This window comes from Ovis aries, chromosome 3 (genome assembly GCF_016772045.2).
Source record: "Ovis aries strain OAR_USU_Benz2616 breed Rambouillet chromosome 3, ARS-UI_Ramb_v3.0, whole genome shotgun sequence".
In the NCBI taxonomy this organism is placed as follows: Eukaryota; Metazoa; Chordata; class Mammalia; order Artiodactyla; family Bovidae; genus Ovis; species Ovis aries.
The window spans coordinates 77858868-77882136 of NC_056056.1; the positions used below are offsets into that span (position 1 = coordinate 77858868).

At 47.4% G+C, this 23269-nt stretch overlaps 1 protein-coding gene and 1 long non-coding RNA gene across 3 annotated transcripts in view; both read left to right on the forward strand.

The window, feature by feature from the left end:
* Positions 1-10988, forward strand: part of ATP6V1E2 (ATPase H+ transporting V1 subunit E2) — a 75647-nt gene extending 64659 nt beyond the window's left edge. The window contains exons 3-5 of one of the 2 annotated variants that reach the window (XR_006059205.2): positions 1341-1431; positions 2307-2514; positions 10827-10988. The gene's annotated coding sequence lies outside the window, so the exon portion shown is untranslated. The remainder of the gene's footprint in view (positions 1-1340; positions 1432-2306; positions 2515-10826) is intronic. The other variant, XR_009599840.1, reaches the window with a different exon arrangement.
* A 2937-nt stretch (positions 10989-13925) lies between these two features.
* Positions 13926-23269, forward strand: part of LOC132659410 (uncharacterized) — a 37137-nt gene continuing 27793 nt past the window's right edge. The window contains exon 1 of the long non-coding RNA XR_009599841.1: positions 13926-14243. This is a non-coding gene — a long non-coding RNA (uncharacterized LOC132659410). The remainder of the gene's footprint in view (positions 14244-23269) is intronic.

Consider the following 23269-nt stretch of genomic DNA (forward strand, 5'->3'; position numbering starts at 1 on the left):
ACTCTTGCCTGAAAAATCCCATGGAGAGAGGAGCCTGGTAGGCTTCAGTCCATGGGGTTGCAAGAGTCAGACACGGACACCACTGAGTGCCCAAGCGCTATGCTGCGCTGTAGCATTGATGTGAAACTAAGCTACTGTCTTTGCCCAGTACCTCCTATACAGGGGCTATGAAAATGATAACCACACCATCTCCATTACAAGATGGTTTGTCACTGGAGAGAAGAAAGTGTTCAACTTCTACCTTCTTGAAAGGTGGTTTTTGGCCATGCCAGGCAGCTTGCAGTATCTTAGTTCCCCAACCAGGGATTGAACACAGGCCACAACAATGAAAGCTCAAAATACTAACCTCTAGGCCACCAGGGAACTCCCCGTTGCAAATCTTTATCTGAACCATGGCCTTTCCTTATGATGGTGACCATGGGAACTATCTCACAGTTATTGTGTTAGATGTTGACCCTGAGTCAAGCACTAGGAGTAGGATTGCCAGATAAATCTATTTAAGGGTGTCCAGTTAAATTTGAATTTTAGATGAATAATTTTTAGTATAAATAGGTTCTGAAATTTGCATGGGACATGTTTATATTAAAGAATTCTTTGTCATTTATCTGAAATTCAAATTTATTGTAACTGGGGATCCTGTGTTTTCATTTGCTAAATCTGATGGTCTTAACTAGGAGAGACCTGCCCAGAGAAACAATTATATATGACTAACGAGCTGCTATTAAAAATCACCGGGTACTCAAGTGTATAATAAGTGGTAAGTGTAGTTGTATCAATTGTATATCAAACAACCATAAAATCTCAGTGATGTAACAACAATAAACATTTATTTAACTCAGACATCTGAGAGTTGACTGATCTAGGCTAGGCTCCTCTGGGGGCTTGGTCAAGGCAGCTTCTTCCTCTTCTTGGGGCTGGTGGGCTGGCCTTGACATGCTCTTTTCATGGCAATGGGAGAAGTACAAGAGGTCTTTGAATTGGCATACCATTACTTCTATCTTATGCTATTGGCTTTGGCTTTGACCAAACTCAAAGTCAGATGATGGGGAAATGTACTCCATCCTTTTAGTGGGAAGAACTGTGAAGACATAGTGTTAAAAGTGTCGATATGAGGCAGTAAGAAGAGTTGGGGCCCATAAAACAATCTCCTGTTGTAGTCAAGAAGGTTGGTGCTGCTCTGATTGGAGCAGCTGGGGGAAGGTTTGGTGGAAGAGGTGACATGAAGGGCAGGTAGGATTTGGGCAAGAGGATCAGCATGAGCAAAGTCTTGGCTGATAATTATTATCCATTTGTCTTTCCATTTCTGCTCTCTGCCCTTCTGCATCTTGCCCTTTCCCTAGGAGGTTGTCCTCCAAGAAACTGCATGAATTCATTAAGCAAAGCAGTATATTCCAAGCAAGCAAGATGTACTCTCATTTCCCCTGTCCCAAGGTAAGAACTGCACATACCTGTCCTTAGGGGACTTTATAGGAAGCTGAGGAGATAGCTGTCATGAGCTTTGGGTTGGTTTGGCACTTCTTCACCACGAAAAGAATCTCCCCTCCTCCGCTGAGCGGAGGGAAGGGAGGCTATAGTAAAGCCTCTTGAGGGAACAAGGAGATAGGATCGCATGGGAGCCCCCCGGGACTGTGCTGCCTTCAGCAGCCAGCACTGGTGTGCCTTCACGTGCTTTGTCATTGTTGCTTGGCTGGCTCTGATGTTTCTGCTTCTCTGTGTCCTCTCACTTTAATCAACATCCTTTCTCACTTTTCCCCTTATCTCATAGCTTTAATGTATGTAAGGTTTCTGCTTCCTCTCAATTTCAGCATATTGTAACTTGAGCTTCTCATAACCCTTCACAGCCCTGACTGCCTGGCCTCTCTCTATGCAGTCAGTGTTGTGTTTGTCTTAACTGTCCTAGTCATCATGATTTCCTAGTTGACTTTCCCAAAAGCAGGAATCAGAATGACCTGCTTCGTCTCTATGTGGGCAGAGCGTCTCATTCTAGCTGCTGGGCAGCCGTAGATTGGAAAGATGTCCAGCCCAGCTGGGCGGGCAGTGGAAAAGTGGAGGGATGGGGAGGCAGGGCCATACAGAACAGTGGCCAGGAGCCTTGGGTGGCTCCTAAGCAGCAGCTGAGGGTGTGTGGGGGGTCAGTTTCCCTTAGAAGGTCCCTTGGGTGCAGCAGGCACCATGTTGAAAGTTGATGGACAGATTCATATAGTAAAGTGTCAATTGTTTTGGCAAATTAACCCAATGAGAGATGTGTATGTATATTAGTATGGCACTCACAGACTTCCGTGCCCATTATCTCATTTGATTCTCAGAATGCCTGATGAGGCCATTTAAAGCAGGTGTAATTATTGCTTCCTGATGAGCAAGGAACCTGAGTCACACAGAAAGATGAAGTGATCAGTGTCTGAGTGCAGAGGACGTTAGTGGTTGAGCTACGACGGGAATGCGGGCTTCCCGTCTCCTTCCCTGATGTGTTTATACTAGACCATAGGATGGTCTTTCAGGCTCCAACTCTAAGAGGTAAGATGATTTTCTACTTCACATAAAAGAAAGACGGGTGTACACGGATGTGTATTACAACATTGCTTATAATAGCGAAAGACTGGAAAAAAGTTAAATTTCCACTAGAAGCAATCTGGTTAGTGCTGTATCCATACCAAGAATACTATGCAGATTTTTAAAAGAATAAGACTAAAGAAAAAAATAACAAATAAAGTAGATGCATTAGCACAATTATGGAATGCTCTCTAAGATATATTACTCAGTGGAAAAGCAAAAGCAGTGCTTTTCCTGTATATTAAAAATAGGAAAACGTATTATACTGGTATATGCCTAGACTATGCCTGTAAAGCCATAAAAGAAACTGGTTCCTGATGGCTGTGCCTGAGGTGGGAGGATGGAGGGATTGAGAATTTGGGATAGGACAGAGATATTCCTAACTGTATAGCGTTTTGTATTCGTAAGCTTTTTTTTTTTTTTAAAAAAAGCAATGTGCATATAACATGTTTTCAGTTAAAATTTTTGGAGGGAGGGGGGTTCAGGATGGGGAACAATGTATACCTGTGGCAGATTCATATTGATGTATGGCAAAACCAATACAATATTGTAAAGTAATTAACCTCCAATTAAAATAAATAAATTTATATTAAAAAAATTAAAAGTGTCTGGAAGAGAGAGGTTTGCTCAATACGGGTGAAAGGAAGTTTAGGCTGTGTAATCTGTTCTAGTTGAAGACAGGTAGGCATCTTTAAGACACTGGGTCATGCCCATCCTACATGCCATCCCCTCCCTCTGTGCCCCCTCTCCCATCTGGGGTTGCCTTCACTTCCACTGGCCACAGATGTTCAACTGCCAACATGTCCTCTTCCCTTTCTGGCTGCCTCAGCTGCAGACTGCTGGGATTCTGAGACATTTCAGCTCGGGTGTGCTACATTTAGAGGATTGTATGAGTTTGAGTAAGCTACAGGAGTTGATGATGGACAGGGAAGCCTGGCATGCTGCAGTCCATGCGGTCACAAAGAGTCGGACACGACTGAGCAGCTGAACTGAACTGAATAGTAACACCAACAATAGTTTACAATGATCAGGCGCTAACCAGCCACCAGGTACTGGGAACTTTTCATGGATCATTTTGTGTAATTTTTCAGAGAAATCCTATGAGTTAGGTGCTATGATTATCTCTGTCTTCACAGAAGTAGTAACTGAGTTTCAGAAAGGCTTAGTCGCCTGCAGGTAGGATCAGGTGAGGCCTGGACTTAAGCACCAGAGTCCCTGTATTAAAACCCTTCCTGGTGGAAATAAAGAGCAGTTTCTATTTTCCTGACTGAACCCTGGCTGATATACAGTGAGTATGCAAGGGGAAGAGGAGACCTAAATGCTCAGAGGATTTGCTGGGTGTGTCTGACGTAAGGACACATGCCCCCAGGGTGTGTGCCAGGATGTACATGAAGGCATGCGTATGGCTTGCTCTCTGCATGTCCCCTTGCCCACCAGTCCCCACTTTCCCTGCACCCTCCTTACCTGACTATCCAAACCTCCTAATCAGGGAACTTCACCGCTAACTGCCTACGTGTTTGCCCCTTGCCCAAGCTAGTGACTGTTCTAATCCTTAGTCCAGAACAGGTCCACCCGCTAGTTTATTACAGGGAAATGTCCACCCTTGTGATGCTTGTTAATGAAAGGGGCTGTGAGGGCTGTACCCCAGCAGCTGATTTCCCTGGTAACTGATGAACCAACCTGACATCAATTCCACCTATAAATGGTAGCCTCCCTCACTTCAGGTGTGTAAGATCCCCTACCCAACAAACCATTGATATTAACAGCTCTGTCTCTGTTTCCAGGCTCTTTCTTTGGCCTGCAGACTGGGCCATAACAAGACTTGCAGGCCTGAGGAGTGTAGCCCCACAGCATCCATATGAGCATTTGATCAGTCAGGGCCTCATCAGAAGACAGAAGCCACACAGAAATTCTAACAGGGAAGGCAGAATGTAAAGAATTATTAACTAGTGACAGGAAATTGGCTACTCAGGAGTAAAGACAACTCTAAATAATACAGGAATGAATTTGGGAGCGGTGCCTCTCAGAGGCTAAGATTCCGATCTTGCTGGAGAGGATGTGGCTGAGTCATAGAGCCTTGTTCACTGAGGTCAAGGTCAAGCTGGAAACTGACCATGGGGTGCCAACCAATCTCACCTGGAAGGTGCCTAGAAGCTGGTGTTAAACTTTCCAGGAAGTCATTGGAGAACCTTAGCTAGGAAACCTGTTGGGACAAGCTTCTCCTAAGATGCCCCTGAGACTCTCTGGAGATGAGTACCACACCCAGCACTGAGAGAGGAAGAAGAAAGCAGAGAGCACCAGAGCCAGGAGAGGAGCCCTTTCTTCCTCTAATGTCTCTTCAGTTCAGTTCAGTTCAGTCACTCAGTTGTGTCCGACTCTTTGCGATCCCATGGACTGAAGCACAACTCCCTATCTATCACCAACTCCCAGAGTTTACCCAAACCCATGTCCATTGAGTCAGTGATGCCATCCAACCATCTCATCTTCTGTCCTCCCTTTTTCCTCCTGCCTTCAATCTTTCCCAGCATCAGTTCAGTTCAGTTCAGTTCAGTTGCTCAGTCATGTCCGACTCTTTGCGACCCTATGAATGGCAGCACGCCAGGCTTCCCTGTCCATCACCAACTCCCGGAGTTCACTCAGACTCACATCCATTGAGTCAGTGATGCCATCCAGCCATCTCATCCTCTGTTGTCCCCTTCTCCTCCTGCCCGCAATCCCTCCCAGCATCAGAGTCTTTTCCAAGGAGTCAACTCTTCCCATGAGGTGGCCAAAGTACTGGAGTTTCAGCTTCAGCATCATTCCCTCCAAAGAAATCCCAGGGCTGATCTCCTTCAGAATGGACTGGTTGGATCTCCTTGCAGTCCAAGGGACTCTCTAGAGTCTTCTCCAAAAGCATCAATTCTTTGGCACTCAGCTTTCTTCACAGTCCAACTCTCACATCCATACATGACCAGTGGAAAAACCATAGCCTTGACTAGATGGACCTTTGTTAGCAAAGTAATGTCTCTGCTTTTTAATATGCTGTCTCGGTTGATCATAACTTTCCTTCAAGGCACAAGTGTCTTTTAATTTCATGGCTGCAATCATCATCTGCAGTGATTTTGGAGCCCCCCCCCCCCAAATAAAGTCTGTCACTGTTTCCACTGTTTCTCCATCTATTTGCCATGAAGTGATGGGGCCAGATGCCATGATCTTAGTTTTCTGAATGTTGAGCTTTAAGCCAACTTTTTCACTCTCCTCTTTCACTTTCATCAAGAAGCTCTTTAGTTCTTCACTTTCTGCCATAAGGGTGGTATCATCTGCATATCTGAGGTTATTGATATTTCTCCCAGCAATCTTGATTCCAGCTTGTGCTTCATCCAGCCCAGCGTTTCTCGTGATGTACTCTGCAGATAAGTTAAATAAGCAGGGTTTCAAGATACAGCCTTGATGTACTCCTTTTCCTATTTGGAGCAAGTCTGTTGTTCCATGTCCAGTTCTAACTGTTGCTTCCTGACCTGCATACAGGTTTCTCAAGAGGCAGGTTAGGTGATCTGGTATTCCCATCTCCTTCAGAATTTTCCAGTTTATTGCGATCCACACAATCAAAGGCTTTGGCATAGTCAATAAAGCAGAAATAGATTTTTTTTTTCTGGAACTCTCTTGCTTTTTCGATGATCCAGCAGATGTTGGCAATTCGATCTCTGGTTCCTCTGCCTGTTCTAAAATCAGCTTGAACACCTGGAAGTTTACGGTTCACGTACTGCTGAAGCCTGGTTTGGAGAATTTTGAGCATTACTTTACTAGCGTGTGAGATGAGTGCAATTGTGTGGTAGTTTGAGCATTCTTTGGCATTGCTTTTCTTAGGGACTGGAATGAAAAGTGACTTTTCCAGTCCTGTGAATACTCCTGAGTTTTCCAAATTTGCTGGCATATTGAGTGCAGCACTTTCACAGCATCATCTTTCAGGATTTGAAATAGCTCAACTGGAATTCCATCACCTCCACTAGCTTTGTTTGTAGTGATGCTTCCTAAGGCCCACTTGACTTCACATTCCAGGATGTCTGGCTCTAGGTGAGTAATCACACCATGGTGATTATCTGGGTCGTGAAGATCTTTTTTGTACAGTTCTGTGTATTCTTGCCACCTCTTCTTAATATCTTCTGCTTCTGTTAGGTCCGTACCATCTGTCCTTTATTGTGCCCATCTTTGCATGAAATGTCCCCTGGGTATCTCTAATTTTCTTGAAAAGATCTCTCAACTTTCCCATCCCATTGTTTTCCTCTATTTTTTTGCACTGATTACTGAGGGAGGCTTTCTTATCTCTCCTTGCTATTCTTTGGAACTCTGCATTCATATGGGTATATCTTTCCTTTTCTCCTTTGCTTTTTGCTTCTCTTCTATTCACAGCTATTTGTAAGGCTTCCTCATGCAGCCATTTTGCTTTTTTGCATTTCTTTTTCTTGGAGATTGTCTTGATCCCTGTCTCCTGTACAGTGTCATGAATCTCCATCCATAGTTCATCAGGCACTCTGTCTATCAGACCTAGTCCCTTAAATCGATCTCTCACTTCCACTGTATAATTGTAAGGGATTTGATATAGGGACTTCCCTGGTGGCTCAGATGGTAAAAGCGTCTGCCTACAATGCGGGAGACCCAGGTTCGATCCCTGGGTTGAGAAGGTCCTATGGTGAAGGAAATGGCAGCCCACTCCAGTATTCTTGCCTGGAAAATCCCATGGACAGAGGAGCATGGTAGGCTACAGTCCATGGGGTCGCTAAGAGTTGGACACGACTGAGCGACTTCACTTAGTTCATGATCTAAGCCACAGTCAGCTCCTGGTCTTGTTTTTGCTGACTGTATACAGCTTCTCCATCTTTGGCTGGAAAGAATATAATCCATCTGTCAGTCTCTCCCATCAGGAAGCTTCCGTAAGCCTCTTATCCTTCTCCATCAGAGGGCAGACAGACTGAAAACCACAATCACAGAAAACAAGCCAATCTGATCACATGGACTACAGCCTTGCCTAACTCAAGGAAACTGAGCCATGCCGTGTAGGGCCACCCAAGACGGACAGGTCATGGTGGAGAGTTCTGGCAAAATGTGGTCCACTGGAGAAGGGAATGGCCAACCACTTCAGTTTTCTTGCCTTGAGAACCCCATGAACAGTACAATGTCTCTTTAGCGCCCTCTGCTGACAAAGCTTAATATCAGGAGCTGGCAAGAGAGATGCTTACAGGGCTTTGCTTCAGGATCAGGAGCTGGGCAATGAAGGGTGGATTTACAGTTGACAGGCAATAAATTGATAACTGACATAGCATGTAGGTGCTAGGAATTCAGTTCGCTGTCAACACAGCTGCCTCAGTACCCCAGGGGACGGTGCTGCCTTTTGAGAAGTTCACCCAGAACGATACTTCACAAGCCCCTTCCAGGTTCATGACCCTGTGCTGGATCCCGAGGCTCATCATATGCACTTCTCACCTTTGTGGAGCATGTGATCTGATTGGAGAGGGACAATGCTTCTCGACATTCTCTAGGCACACTCAAGCTCACATGCCTTCCTGACTTTTTGCTGGCAGTTTTCTCAGCCTACAAACCCCTCTCCCCTTTATCTCTACCTAGGAAAGTCCCTCCAGACTTCAAGGGCTATCCCAGCTACTGCCACCTGTGAAACTGTCCTTTGTGCATCTCTAGCTGTCTTGTGTTAAGTGACCTGGTGCTTGTCTCATTTTCCCTCTAGAGCAGGATGAGGGCAGGACATGCTGTCTCACAGCAGAGGCAGTCAAGGGTCAGTGTAGCCGATGGCCCTGATCAAGCTGTAGCTCCCTTCTGGCTAGTGAGTGGGAGGTAGGTAGGCCAGAGTGGCAGAGGGTCAAGGAGCTACATTTTCTCCTTTTCATCCTTACAGCCTCCAAGCAGAACCAGAGGCCTTACTTCTGACCACTTTCCTTGTTTGATCTCTCTACTGTGGTATGAGTAAATTAGCAGCAGATGAATCCCCACAAAAGTGGATATAAATTAAACGCCTGGGAAGTACAGTGATGGGTGTGGGAACCTTGCTATCTAAAAGAATTATATGTATCATTTCACAAAGCTGCTTCCCTCCCAATCTCTAATTTCTATAAATCCAACGGCTTTACATACTGGGCTTACTGAAGCAGTAAGCCAGTGGTGAAGCCTGAATACAGGTGCCCTTATGCTCTAACGAGGTGGAAGCTCCTGATGGGAGGCCTACTCCGATGAAGAGTTGGCATAAGGATGAAATTCTGGACTAGGATTGTTCAGAGCTGGAAATGGGGTGTGGAGACCCTCCAGCTTGGGCCTCAGGGGCTTTCAGCCCTGAGGCTGAAAATTCAACCAATTTCTGAATAACTCCTCTGGGGTGGCAGGAAGGGCCCAGTGGAGCACTGGAAAATGTTCTGACCCAGGGATTGAGGTCCTGGGGTCCTGGGTCGAGCTCTGCCATTGACTAAGTCAAGACCCTGGCAAGTTATTGGAACCCTCCGAGAATGCAGTTTCTGCACATAAGCACTGGAACCATGAAACCTGCCCTGCTTCTTATAGGCCTGTTATCCTTGTCCCCACATTACCACAGGTGAGCTAGGAGCTAGATGGTATAGCTGCTATTACGCTTGCCCTGAGCTGGTATTCTAGAATGTCCTGAATGAGATATGGAACGTCTCCCCTATGCTAATGCTGAAGTAGTCCCCCCAAAAGCCTTGAATGTTTCATCAGACACTCCTTTTTCATTTCATGTAACTTAACATAAACTTATTCCCGTAAAGAACGTTCCATCCTTCCCTCAAAGCTACAAGAGGAAGGCGACCTTAATTCAGTGAAGCACCGTTGGCCGACATTGCCCGCTTGTGGTCCAGCTTGTCCTTATGGGACCGCTTTCAGCCTAGGAGTTTTTCTGGAGGTTCTTGCTCCTGGTCATTTGCAGAATTCTCAGGTCACCCCAGAAAAGCTAAATCCACAAGGCCCCTGGGAGGCAATCCAGCTCGAAAGAACTCCTGATGGCAACCCGGATCTCCAGAACTGGCTGTGGAGTCTGTGTTCCAGGGGGGAGAGTAAGGTGTGCGGAACATGTCATGCTCAGAAATACTCATCAACTGATTATAAACAGAACCGTGGGAATGAGACCAGCAAAGGAAGGAGCCACTGAGGGGGTGGGTCTTTGTTCATGGGGACCTCTAGCAGGAAGGAGTCGGGAGCCATCCAGTAGGAGGAGGCATAGGAGAACTGTTATAGCAGCGTCTGGCTTTGTCCTGGGCCCTGGGGTACAAGCCCCAATCCTTGGGAGGGTGAAGGGCCACAGGGCTGCAGGCCCCAAAGTGGAATGACAGGCAGAAAATTAAGATACCAGGAGGGGTGAATGTGGCAGCGAATCAACTTCTGACGGGGCAGAGGACCAAATAAGGTGACGGGGCAGGACCAAAGCACTCAGGTCTTGGACCTGGGGTAGCAGGTGGCTGGGTTTCCAGAGCTGGGGGCTAGGTTAGAGCAGGCCTGGACCTGAGTGTGACCTGTGCCTATAAATGCTATGTCATCTCACAGGGACTAGAGGCCTCTGGATAGACAGAAGTCTCCAGAGGGGAGTCAAACCTGTGGGAAAGGATTAGGGGCCTCTTGCTGTGAGTGAGGAGATGTAATCATTCTATGCCAGTTTTTAGATTTTTACAGGGTTGCAGGTAAGCTGTGGGCCTGGCAAATTCTGAAGGAGCTTAGATTGTGTTTCTTCTCTGCTGGCCCTAGCAGGGCCCTAGCTCCCCTCTGACAGCTCAGGTCAGCTCCCCCCGGCCCCCGCACCTCCAGCTTGAATACCTGCTCTGAGCCTCAGAGTAACTTCCCAGCCCAGAAAACAAAGGTGCCGCCTGTCACTTGAGAGGGGTCACATCTACTGACTCACACCTTGTGGTGGTGGCTGACGGAGGCTCAGAAGCATCTCCCAGACATATCTGCACTCGAACTAATGTCAAGGCCTCCACACGCCGATGGTGGAATTTTAGGTGCAGAAGCAGAATAATGGAAGACATGGCTGGGAGTTTGGGGAAGGCCCCTGAAAATTCCACGCTGTGCCACAAGATGACAAAAACCCCATCAGCTTAAAATCCCAGCATGCACAGTGGGAGCCTCCCTAAAAACCCACACGTGGGCCATGGCTATGGCGTCTCTGCTGGTGAGCAGCCGCTTGCATTGCTGGCAGGATCAAAAACGGTTCACTCTGACAGGGACTGCCTCGCACCTGTGTCTCACCTGTGGTTTACAGGCGTTTTTGATGTAATTTTTGCTTTCAGGTGTCATCTTTGAGCAGCATTTCCTGGAAAGCCAAGACTAAGGGATGCATGTGAAGAGCAAGTTCCCAGGATCAGATGGGATCTGGGAAGCACTGCAAACCTTCTCCCCCTCCCCTTCCAGAAACTCCCAGTTCACATCAGCATAATAAAGGTCTAGCCATGAAGGAACCTGTTTAGCCTGCAAATTTATTTGCTCTGCACTCACTCTGCCTTGTGTGCTCCGTGTTTCCTGCTCTTAGAACTGCCTGCAAAACTCAAGGGACCCCACCTTAGGGATGCTGGCTCATTATTAGAGGGTGGGCTGGAATGAGCTTCGACCTGCAGAAGCTGTCTGAAAGTCTCTGACTCCGGTGTACCTGAGTTCCCAGCAGCTTCCAGGGGTTTCCATAGCAGTGTCAAACTACTTCCATTATCTATCTTGGCTACTACCTTGGGTCATCCCCCAGGGGGATTGCCAGATTTAACCACTAAAAATACAGGAGGACCAGCTGGGACTGATGGCAAAGCTCCAATACTTTGGCCACCTGATGCGAAGAGCCAACTCATTGGAAAATACCCTGATGCTGGGAAAGACTGAGGGCAGGAGGAGAAAGCGGTGGCAGAGGATGAGATGGTTAAATAAAATCATTGACTCACTGGACATGAGTTTGAGCAAACTCCAGGAGATAGTGAAGGACAGAGGAGCCGGGTGTGCTGCTGCAGCGCATGGGGTCACAAAGAGATGGGCATATCTTAGCAACTGAACGACAACAAAGCTAAACAAGTAATCGTGTTTTAGCATAAGTATATCTCGTGAGGTGTGCCAGCCCTGTCTGGAAGATGCATGAGAGGTGTGGGTGCCTCTGGGAACACGTGGACACAGCTCTGCAGAAGACCCAAACTGTGTCCTCAGTATCATTCCCTGAGGCCTCCATAGCCAGTCACTGATAGGCCTCGGGCTAGGGCTGCACAGGCATTGCCTCATTTAACTCCCCTCAGCACAGACTCTTATCATCACTCCTGTTTATGCATGAAGAAACCGCAGCTCAGAGAAGTTAAGTGGTTTGTCCACGTCACACAGCTGTGATGCAGCCAAGTTGAGATCCAAACCCAGTTTCCTTTTACTCCAAAGTCTGTTGTTTTACTTCCTCTTGGCCACAGCATTTACTGTCTGTCCCACACCTGTGGGCTGAACCAGCGGCTCTGCAGCACCCCAGTCCCCCAAATCATCTTCAAAAAGATCCCATAACCTTTCACCTCTCCACCTTCTCTAGACTCCAAGGTTCCCACCCAAGTCCAACAACCTCCAAGTTTCCCAGTGACCAGTTGCTAACAATGTTCCCATCTGCTAACAATGTTGCTGGCCACTATGGAAAGGGGAGGAAGGGGGAGGAGTGGCCCTGACTCTATGAGACTAACTTGAGCCTTCCCTGCCCTCCCTTTTTGGCTGCTCAGTTCAGTTCAGTCGCTCAGTCGTGTCTGACTCTTTGCGACCCCATGAATTGCAGCACGCCAGGCCTCCCTGTCCATCACCAACTCCTGGAGTTCACTCAAACTCATGTCCATCGAGTCCGTGATGCCATCCAGCCATCTCATCCTCCAGCCATGTCGTCCCCTTCTCCTCCTGCTCCCAATCCCTCCCAGCATCAGAGTCTTTTCCAATGAGTCAACTCTTCGCACGAGGTGGCCAAAGTACTGGAGTTTCAGCTTTAGCATCATTCCTTCCAAAGAACACCCAGGGCTGATCTCCTTTAGAATGGACTGGCTGCTCACCACCAGTCAAATGTCACCTTCTCTGTTCCCCTTGGACAATTCCCCTTTCTGACCCAGGCAGACTTCCTCCTTCCCAGGCCTGATGGCACGTGGGACACCCCCTCGTGGCACTGATCACATTGCAATGTTACCCTTGGCTCACAGGTTTCTGGACCTAAATTGTTTATTCTTGTGCAAGGCTGTTACTTCACTGTATAAAAATAGCACCAGCAAACACAGTATATTGCAAAATTAAGATAGTAATATTCTTCACTGGACACTATACAACCTTGACCCAAAGGATAGCAAGTTACAGTGTCATATAAGGTTTAAGATAACCATGTTATCCTTGAATTACATAATTCTGAATATTATAACTGGAGCCTAGCCTAAAAATCACAGGATGCTGTGGAAAAGATGCACCATGTTTATCTGAAGTCATTAGAAAGGTAAGAGGTATTTTCAGGAAACATTATTACAAGTAGTTTCTTTGCTAAAAGTTGCTTTTAAATATCTATCCACCACTAATTTAAGACAACTAAAGTAGTTTTATTTCACCCCTTCTATGCTTCTTCACTCATTAGTTCATCTAGTTCTGAAGGGTTACTGAATGTCATCTTGATCAGCCAACCATCTTCAACTGTCCCCAACTTCAGGCAGACTTAAAACAACATCTCAAAGCTTCCCATTGCTGATTCCCACTGTTCCAACACCATTTCTGTTGTTACCCATTCGACTTTTAGGTGTTTTTTTAAATTATTTTTTAAAAAGTTAATGTTATAGAGAAATTTTTGGTTTGTCCAAAGAGACTCCAGACTTTTTATTTTCTAAATTGAATTTTAAGGAGAAGTTTTAGGTTCCTATGAAAATACTCCAGGCTTTCTTTTAAAACAGGGACTGTGTGATTCATCTGCCCCCAGCACCTAGCGTGGCCTCTGGCTCATAGCTGGGGTTCAAATGCATGCTTGTTTGGTGATAAGTGAGGCAAGACACACTGGGAATGATTATAAAAAAATAAAGAGATGTATCTTTACACGAATCTTTGCTGCTGAAAATGAAATCCGTGACAGTTTTCTGGGAATTTAAGAGTAGTTCTTTTTCATGGGCCCTCCTTGGTTGGTTTTCAAGTTTGCCCTGGAAGCCTCCGCTAGGAGGCTTGAAGCATCGACAGAAGCATCTTCTGTCCAAATAGCCTTTCGCTGGCAGCAGTTCTACCTTCGTCCAGAAGATGGCGGGCGAGGCCGGCAAGCGAGCTTCGCAAGGCAGCCAGGCGCCAGGCCTGGGCAGGTGACCCTTTTTGAACAAAAGATGCGGGCACCTGAAGCCTATTTGCCAACCCCATAAATGCGCATGGGCGACAAGAACTTCGGGATAGGTTCTCAGGCTGATCCCCGTGAAAAGGAGCCTTCTTGAAAGGGTGTTTCAGGGGGAACATGGCAGCAAGTGGTTAAAGGGCAGGTCCTCTAAAACTCTCCTTTGAGTGGGGAAAACACTGTGGAACGTGAACTTCCTATAAAGCAGGGACAGCCCTCAAAGTCTCCGTGACTCAGGACAACGTGCTTTTTTGCCTCTTGAAGCTTACTTGCTTTGGAAACGGTTCCGGCTCCCTGGCCACCTCCGCAGCTGACTGGAAGCTTCTCTTAGGTCACAATCCTTCCTTCTCACAGGTCTGCACACTCCAAACAGGTAAGGGAAGAGCTTCTGACTTGAGCTAAGTGGGAAGTGGTGACAACTGAACGAAATGGCAAAATGGGGAATTTCCAGCACAATGGGAATTTGCCAAATAGCTCTTGCAGGGCTGATGAGGCCTACCCACATCTCCTCCTAGAGTCCGCAGGGCTGGCGGAGGAAAGGCCAGCCGCCCCATGAGCCTGCCAGAGGGGCACAGGTGAGACCGTGGGAGCCGTCTCTATCTTGCTAGGCCAGATATTAAGGCTGCGGCCACCCCCGCCCCCATTTTCCTTCTGACCTAAATCTTCCCTGAGGCTGAGCTGGGCTCCCGGCCAGGGTGTCAGCTGTGGACAAAAGCGCCCTGTTTGGAAGGCTTGGCTACTGTGTTTTCCTATAGAGCCCAGCAAACTGTGTCCAACTCCCCCAAGTCAATGTGATAACGCGAAAAGATGCAAAAATGGCAGTGGCCTCTAGGCTGCCTTCCAGGAAACCAGAAACACTGCCCCCTCGTGTTTTTACCACAAGGCAGTGGGCTTGTTTATAGGAAAAGGCCCCCTGCGCGGTCTCCGCCTCTGGCTAATCACGTGGCGGGTGCTGTGCTGGGTGCTTCCGCAAGCTGAGCTTGCCCTATTTTTTTCTGGCTGACTGGGGGAGCCGACCATTACTCACTGCTTCTCCCCCACCCTCCACAACCATGGTCCGTCCTCCCCTCCCCCTACCTCCTCCTCCTCTCCCCAGCTCCTCTGCCTCTGGCTTTGCAGGGGTCCCAGCAGAGGGCTGGAGTGGGCTGGAGACCAGGCGAGCTGTGCTGCAACTGCCCACTGCTGTGCGGACTTGGGGAGATGGCTCCTTCAGCTCTTCGTGTGCAGGCTCTGCTCCTGCTAAACGGCAGTAATGAAATATGCTCTAACTTGCCAGTTGTTTGCAGGCTGGTGCACAGGACAAACGGGGTGTGCAGTCAGGACCGGCACCGCTCTCTGCGGACCTGGAAGGTGGAAGGAGGAGGGAAGGTGGAAAGGGTGAGAGGGACTTAGTTCGCATTATGGGGGAAGGAGTGCCAGGTTGGGGAAGTGGTGGGCACAATGGCAGGAATCCATGGAACATTTCCTAGGAACAGTGGGGACGTCATTCTGGCTTAATCAAAAGCTCTGTGAATGTGTATGTGTGTATATACACACCCGTGCAAGTGTGCTCATAACGGGGACACGATTCTGGAAATTTGGTTGGCAGCCCAGTTACAGGGGGCCTTGAAGTCGCAGCTCATTACCTTGGGCAACATTGCAAGTTGATGAGCAAGGATCACATGCAGAAGAGTGTGAGGAAGAGGATGTGGCCATTTGTGTGAGAGAGGGTTCACGAGATCAACTGGAGGAACCCATTTTGGAGGCCCCTGTAAGTTCCAGGCCGGAGAGGATGGTGTGGGAGACCAGGATGCACCCCAGGGGACATACATGAAAACCATAGTGTAGGAAGGGTCAACAGGACTTGACTGAGGTTAGGCCTCTGAGACGGGAGGCTGCTGGGACTGTGGAAGAAACCAGCAAGGCTAGAGAAGAAAGCCTGGTGAGGGGAGAACAGTTCCACTTCAAAGGCACTCCATCCAAAGTGACTGATTTCGTTTGGCCAAATATAAGCCGTAACCGGTGAGAAGGAGCGTGAAAGCCCTCAACTGATGAGACCTCTCGAGCAGGCTCTCCTCACTCTTCTGGTCTCCTGGGCCTTTCAGAAAGTGCGTTCCACCCTGTACCTACATCCTGACTTGGCCTCTAGCTACCAGTCAGCTGAAGAAATGGGAGGCAGATCTTGGCCTAAATGGAAAGATCCAGGCTGTACCTGGGTTTCGCTTCACCGGGGGCTGCTGTTCCTCTTCCTGCTGAACCAGATTCAGCTGTTTTTGCTGGATAGGTTGACAGCTGAACCTCATCTGGTAGGCTCTGTTTTGGGAATAGAGACTAGGAGTTCTGCCTAAGAAGAGGGGAGAGAAACAAAGGCGGTAGATCCTTTTCTGGAAGGGCAAAAAGTAGCCGGAGGTGTTTTATCCCTCAATTCAGAGTCATTCAGACAGCTGCTCCTATGATTGATGGAGATGTTTATTTGTGCAGTTTTCTCAGAATCGCTAATCTCTAGCAAATGCTCAGCGCCCTGCAGGAGAACACTGCTAGCATTGTGAGGTGTGCGTTTTCATTCTAATGGAGTTGCAGATGCAGGCAGGACATTGATTAAATATAGAACTGGCAGGAGCAGATAGGTGTAAGTGCCCACAAAAAGGAGCTGGGTAGGGGAGGGAGCACCCGGCTCTGTGGCTCACCAGCCCCTTCCTCCTTCTAGACTTCAGTTTTCTCACCTGTCAAGTGAGGGTATTGGGCTGGAGGACCTCCAAGTTCCTTCTGTGCCCGGAGATTCTACAGTTTATTTTGTGTCACGGTCCTAGCCTGGACCTGGGTTCTGCGGGCACTGGTGAAGAAAAACACCCAGACTTTGGCATCTGGAAAAGGCCCTCAGAACTGGCCCTTGTGGGCCTCTCGAAAGCTTTTGAGCCCGTCTTGGCCAGCTGAGCAGAGTTCTGGTCTTGAGTGGGCCAGTGTCGATTTCCACATCGTCTGCAGTTTGGCTCCTATCACAAACTGGTTGTAGGAAGTAACTTTTATGAGAGATGAGCAAAGATTAATTTTCAGAAAATTTCAAAAGCAATTAAACCCTTTTCTTCAAAGGGAATTTTATGTGGACTTGAGATAGGACAGATAAAACTTGGGCTATTCTGGGAGAGGGGCCTCAGAGTCCTCAGGCTCCTCTGTGAACCTGCAGGCTCTGGAGCACAGTTTGAAAGTGACCAGCCTGAGGGTCAGACAGTCCAATGACAGCTATGCAGACAAGTGAGGCCCCTGACTCCATGTCCATGTCATACCTTTGATTTTAGCAAAGGTAACTTAAGGACCAGCACGTGAAAGCCGCCTCTGTGTCTGCTGTGAGGTTTCTGGCAAAGACACTGGTTCATGCGGTGTCCTCCACGGAATGCTCCCATGTGAGAAATTTCCCTCCTCAGTCTGTATGAGGAAAAACTTTCTTTTCCTAGGAACTAAAATGCCCGTTGGGTCTTTGTTGGAAAACAAACAGCTGACCAATGAGCAAACACTGTCTCTCCTGAGAGGAACTCTTCCATAGTAAGATGTGTATCCCGTAACACGATGTGTGATTTCCTTTGAGCTGTGTGGTAGATGCTCTGTGTTGCCGCTTGGTGTCCGTCTCAAGCTCGTATGTGTCTTCCTGTGCCTGAGAGGCTGTAAAGTGAGAGACACCATTGCCCAGGTCCCCCTGCTCCTAGGAGTCCAGAGTCACGCTTATTGCCACCACTAGATGGCCTAATGTAGGATGTGGAGGCAGAAGTGAAGGGAGGTCATTTTCATGCTGCGCTGGCTCTTGCTGGTGACCTGGGTGATTCTGGGCGTGGGTGTTCCTGCAGTCATGACCTCATGTCAGGTCACTAGCTCCATGGGTGTTGGTGGGCTGGCAGTGCCGCCCAGATTTTGAAACTGGAGTCATGGCAGTGTGTTCTTGATTTCAATGATTCTCTGTGTTGAGAATTCTCTGCCATCCTGATTATGGCAGAGGTGGTAGCTTCCCTGGTGGGCCGGTTCTGATCGCTATTTCTGATGGCCTAGCCTAGAGCTCTCTTCTCACACTCTTTGCACGATCCATTCTGTAAGCACTGAATCCCCTGTGTTACAACATGTTTCCTTAACAAGCAAGAGTGATTTCTGTTTCCTGTACTTGAACCCTGTCTAATGTCCCATGGGTGTCAGGATGCTTAGAGTCAAGTTTTGTTGCTTCCTGTTGAAGACTGAAGGGTCTTTGAACCTCAGCTTTCATATCTGAAGCTCCTTGGTAGTAATAATCTTTTTATTTGTATCGTAATTGTTTCCATGTATCTCTCACCATTGACTCCTGCCTCCCTCCATGACTAAGGGCTGTTTGAGGTTTTACAGCTTACCAAGCCCTTTCTCCTTTTATGACTTGACTCTTACAAGTACCATGGGAGGTCAAAGGGAGGGTTTATTATAATCATCAATACAAGCCCACAGGGTAATTGACATGGTGGAGTCATGTACATAATGTGGCTGCAGAATGAGTGGAATGCTCTGGGTTGCTTGGAGGATTTGGACAAGGCTTTAGGAGGACACGGCAGCTGAAATGTGAAGAACGTGATGTCTAAAGAGAGAAAGGCAGGGTGAGGGAAAAGCATGTGCACAGGCTTGGAAGCCTGCACAGATGTGTATGTTCAGAGGAGGATGCAAGCGTGAGTTTACGACGGTTTGAGTGGACAGTGGGAGGGCTGTGACATGATAGGGACTGGGACTCCTGCCTGCGGGAGTTTGTTTTCTCCTTTAGATGGCCAAGGGGCAGGAAGCAACCTGAATGATTATACTGATGCTGGAAAGGGCTGGAGAGGCGAGTTTAGAAGCAGAAAGAGTGAGCAGCCTATGATGGCAGTTCAAGGAAGAGGTGACCAGAGATGGTGCTGGGGGTGGGAACAGGGTATTGGATGGTGGAGGGTGAGAGGGAGAGGGAGTGACCTAGGATGACTCCTGGGTCTCTGGTTTGGTTGCCTGGATGAGTGGTGCTCACTGAGAAAGGGAGCTTGGGAAGAGGAGCAGGTTTGGACTTCCTGAGTTTCAGATTATCTGGTAACCAGATGCTTTACATGGATGTGAGGCTGGAGAGAGGTCTGTCTGGAGGGATAAGTTTTAGATCACGTTCAAGTGGTGGTTGAAACCTCAAGTAGATGAGCTTGTTTAGGGAGAATGTGAAGACTGGGGAGAAAGGAAGATTGAGGACCATCACTGCTTAAAGAAAGAGAAACGTGGAAACAGGAGTAGAGGAAGATATAGAAGGAGAATTAAAGGAGGAGAGAGAGGTTCGGGGAGATGAATGGGGGCACAGTGTTAGAATTACAGGGGTATCTACACAGGTGGAACTCGGAATGTTTCCTTTAGATCAACTGGTGAACATGGTAATTCAGTTCAGTGTCAACAAATATATATTGAATACTTACTATACTATTCCTAGAATGTGGGATTTTTCAGCAAATAATTCCATTCTAGTGAGGGGAGACAGCTAATAAAGAATGAACAAGTATTTTTAGAGCATGCTAGAAGGGTGTGTAAGTGCTATAGATAAAAAAGTCAGACATATTAAGAGGAAAACCAGGAATGTTGGGTAGGGGTTGTGATTTTTAATCTGGTGGTTACATGTGAGCAAAGACTTGACAGTGATGGGACCACATGAATATCTGAGCAAAAACTTGTCAGGCAAAAAGCATAGCCAGTGACAGGGCCTCAGGGTGGAATCTGCCTGGAATAGCAAGGAAGCCAGCATGACTAGAGGTGAGTGGAGGAGAGAAAACAGTAGGAGATAACATCAAGGAGGTAAGGGGTGGAGTGGAGGCAGCCCTTCTACAGCTTGGCAGACCCTTGGAAGGACTTTGACTCTGGGTAGCAATGGAATGTTTTGAGGCAAGAAATGATATGGTATGTTGCTGCTGCTGCTGCTTCTGCGTCGCTTCAGTCGTGTCCAACTCTGTGCGACCCCATAGATGGCAGCCCACCAGGCTCCGCTGTCCCTGGGATTCTCCAGGCCAGAACACTGGAGTGGGTTGCCATTTCCTTCTCCAATGCATGAAAGTGAAGTGAAAGTGAAGTCTCTCAGTCGTGTTTGACTCTTTGCGACCCCATGGACTGCAGCCTACCAGGCTCCTCCATCCATGGAAGTTTCCAGGCAAGAATACTGGAGTGGGTTGCCATTGCCTTCTCTGATGATATGGTATAACTTATGCTATAAAAATAAAGATTATTCTGGCTACTGCATTGAAGATCGACTATAGGTGGGGGTGGGGAGCTGCAGGAAGACCTGCTATTGGAGTAATCCAGGCAAGAGGAGGTGATATCTTGAGTTAGGATGGTGGAGATTGTCAGAAGTGTCAAATTATGGATGTGTTTTGTTTTCTGTATGTTTTTTTCCCCCTTTTTAGTCCCTTCAGACTCTAAACTTTTTATTTTGTGTTGGAATATATCCGATTTGGATCTGTTTTGAAGAAACACACTACAGAATTCCTGATAGATTGGGATGTAGGGTATGAGAGAAAGGAGAAGAGGAGTGTTCTGAGTTTCTTAGCTTGAGCAACTGGAAGGATGGCATTACCCTCAGCTGAGCTGGTGAGGATTGTGAGTGAAGAAGGTTTGGGTTCAGATATGAGAAGTCTGGTTTTGGACATGTTGAGTTTGAGCTGTCCACGAGGTACCTGAGTGTAGATATTGACTAGATATTTTCAGGGGTGTGGGAGAGGTGGACTCCAGATTGTCCGTACTGAGGAGTGGATTGGAAGTGAGAAAGTGGAGACTGTGCTATAAGCTTGGAAGAAAGGTATACTGTAGACTTCATAGTGAAAGTGAGAGGGAAGGGATCGATTGGGAGAATTTTTTTTTTCAAAGGACAAGCATGAGCTAGTTTACAGAAGAAAAAACAAGGAATTCATAGGCTGCCAAGTACAGAAGGGAAATTGTTCCTCATGGAGCCAAGTCCTTGAGGAAGTCGATGATAATGGATACATCTGAACATCCTGAATGTCTTGTTTTCTGAGGAAGGGCCATGTGAAAGGTAGACCTAGACAGTTTTCTGGGTAGTGGCAGGGGAGGGGCAAAAAGTTGAGAGATTTCAATTTATATCTCTCTGAGATAAGAATTAGGGTCAACTAAAAGAGAAGGTTCTGCATATCTGAGGTTTTTGATATTTCTCCCGGCAATCTTGATTCCAGCTTGTGCTTCTTCCAGCCCAGCGTTTCTCATGATGTATTCTGCATATAAGTTAAATAAGCAGGGTGACAATATACAGCTTTGATGTACTCCTTTTCCTGTTTGGAACCAGTCTGTTGTTTGATGTCCAGTTCTAACCGTTGCTTCCTGACCTGCATATAGGTTTCTCAAAGGCAGGTCAGGTGGTCTGTATTCCCATCTCTTTAAGAATTTTCCACAGTTTATTGTGACCCACATAGTCAAAGGCTTTGGCATAGTCAATAAAGCAGAAATAGATGTTTTTCTGGAACTCTCTTGCTTTTTTGATGATCCAGCAGATGCTGGCAATTTGATCTCTGGTTCCTCTGCTTTTTCTAAAACCAGCTGGAACATCTGGAAGTTCACGGTTCACGTATTGCTGAAGCCTGGCTTCTTTGCCAACAAAGGTCTGTCTAGTCAAGGCTATGGTTTTTCCACTGGTCATGTATGGATGTGAGAGTTGGACTGTGAAGAAAGCTGAGCGCCAAAGAATTGATGCTTTTGAACTGTGGTGTTGGAGAAGACTCTTGAGAGTGCCTTGGACTGCAAGGAGATCCAACCAGTCCATTCTAAAAGAGATCAGCCCTGGGATTTCTTTGGAGGGAATGATGCTGAAGCTGAAACTCCAGTACTTTGGCCACCTCATGGGAAGAGTTGACTCATTGGAAAAGACTCTGATGCTGTGAGGGATTGGATGCAGGAGGAGAAGGGGATGACAGAGGATGAGATGGCTGAATGGCATCACTGACTCAATGGACATGAGTTTGGGTGAACTCCTGGAATTGGTGATGGACAGGGAGGCCTGGCATGCTGTGATTCATGGGGTCACAAAGAGTCGGACACGACTGAGTGACTAAAAACTGAAAAGAGAAGGGAACTGAGGATGGAAGCTGAGGAAAAACACAGAAACCCTGAGGGGAGTGGGAGAAGTTGAGTGGCTGCAAGTGGTGAGGGTGCAGCTGATGCTGGGAATCTGTGGAGCACAGTTCTTCATTGCAGTGAGCTCCTCTCTAGCAGTCCTGAAAGTAGCCATGGTAAAGAAGGCAGAGATATAGGTTAACCCAGGTTTAGGAGTTTATGTGATAGAAAGACAAGCAGATGATAGCGCTGGAGTGAGAGAACAATGGAAGCAAAACTATGTAGATGGGGAAGGAAGGGAGGTCAGGAGCTGCTGACAGAAGTGGAGAGCCAGGTAGAGTTAGGAGCTCAGAGGTCAAGATGAGGTCAGACAGTAGGTGTAGTGGGAGGACCTGAGTGAGAGCTAGAGAAATCAAAGAGGTGAGAGTGGATTATTAAGGTTAAGACTGTAAGGATGAAGTGGTTTTGGGTGGTTGTAATATAGGAGGTGGGACCAAGGGGATGGGCAGCCCAGTATGGAAAGGAGGTGAAGGTCCCTGGAGCTGAGAATGTGAAGGACCTGGAGACTGGGTTGCTAGCTATTTGCGTGGATGCAAAATTCCCAAGATGATGCCAGGAATTAAGGTGAAAAGGAGATCAGTGGGTCTGGATGAGCAACTTCTCGATCTCAGTTCAGTCACTCAGTCATGTCCGACTCTTTGCGACCCCATGAATTGCAGCACGCCAGGCCTCCCTGTCCATCACCACTTCCTGCAGTTCACTCAAACTCACGTCCATCGAGTCCGTGATGCCATCCAGCCATCTCATCCTCTGTCGTCCCCTTCTCCTTCTGCCCCCAATCCCTCCCAGCATCAGAGTCTTTTCCAATGAGTCAACTCTTCCCATGAGGTGGCCAAAGTACTGGAGTTTCAGCTTTAGCATCATTCCTTCCAAAGAACACCCAGGACCAATCTCCTTTAGAATGGACTGGTTGGATCTCCTTGCAGTCCAAGGCACTCTCAAGAGTCTTCTCCAACACCACAGTTCAAAAGCATCAATTCTTTGGTGCTCAGCTTTCTTCACAGTCCAACTCTCACATCCATACATGACCACTGGAAAAACCATAGCCTTGACTAGATGGACCTTTGTTGGCAAAGTAATGTCTCTGCTCTTCAATATGCTATCTAGGTTGGTCATAACTTTCCATCCAAGGAGTAAGCGTCTTTTAATTTCATGGCTGCAATCACCATCTGCAGTGATTTTGGAGCCCCTAAAAATAAAGTCTGCCACTGTTTCCACTGTTTCCCCATCTATTTCCCATGAAGTGATGGGACCAGATGTCATGATCTTAGTTTTCTGAATGTTGAGCTTTAAGCCAAC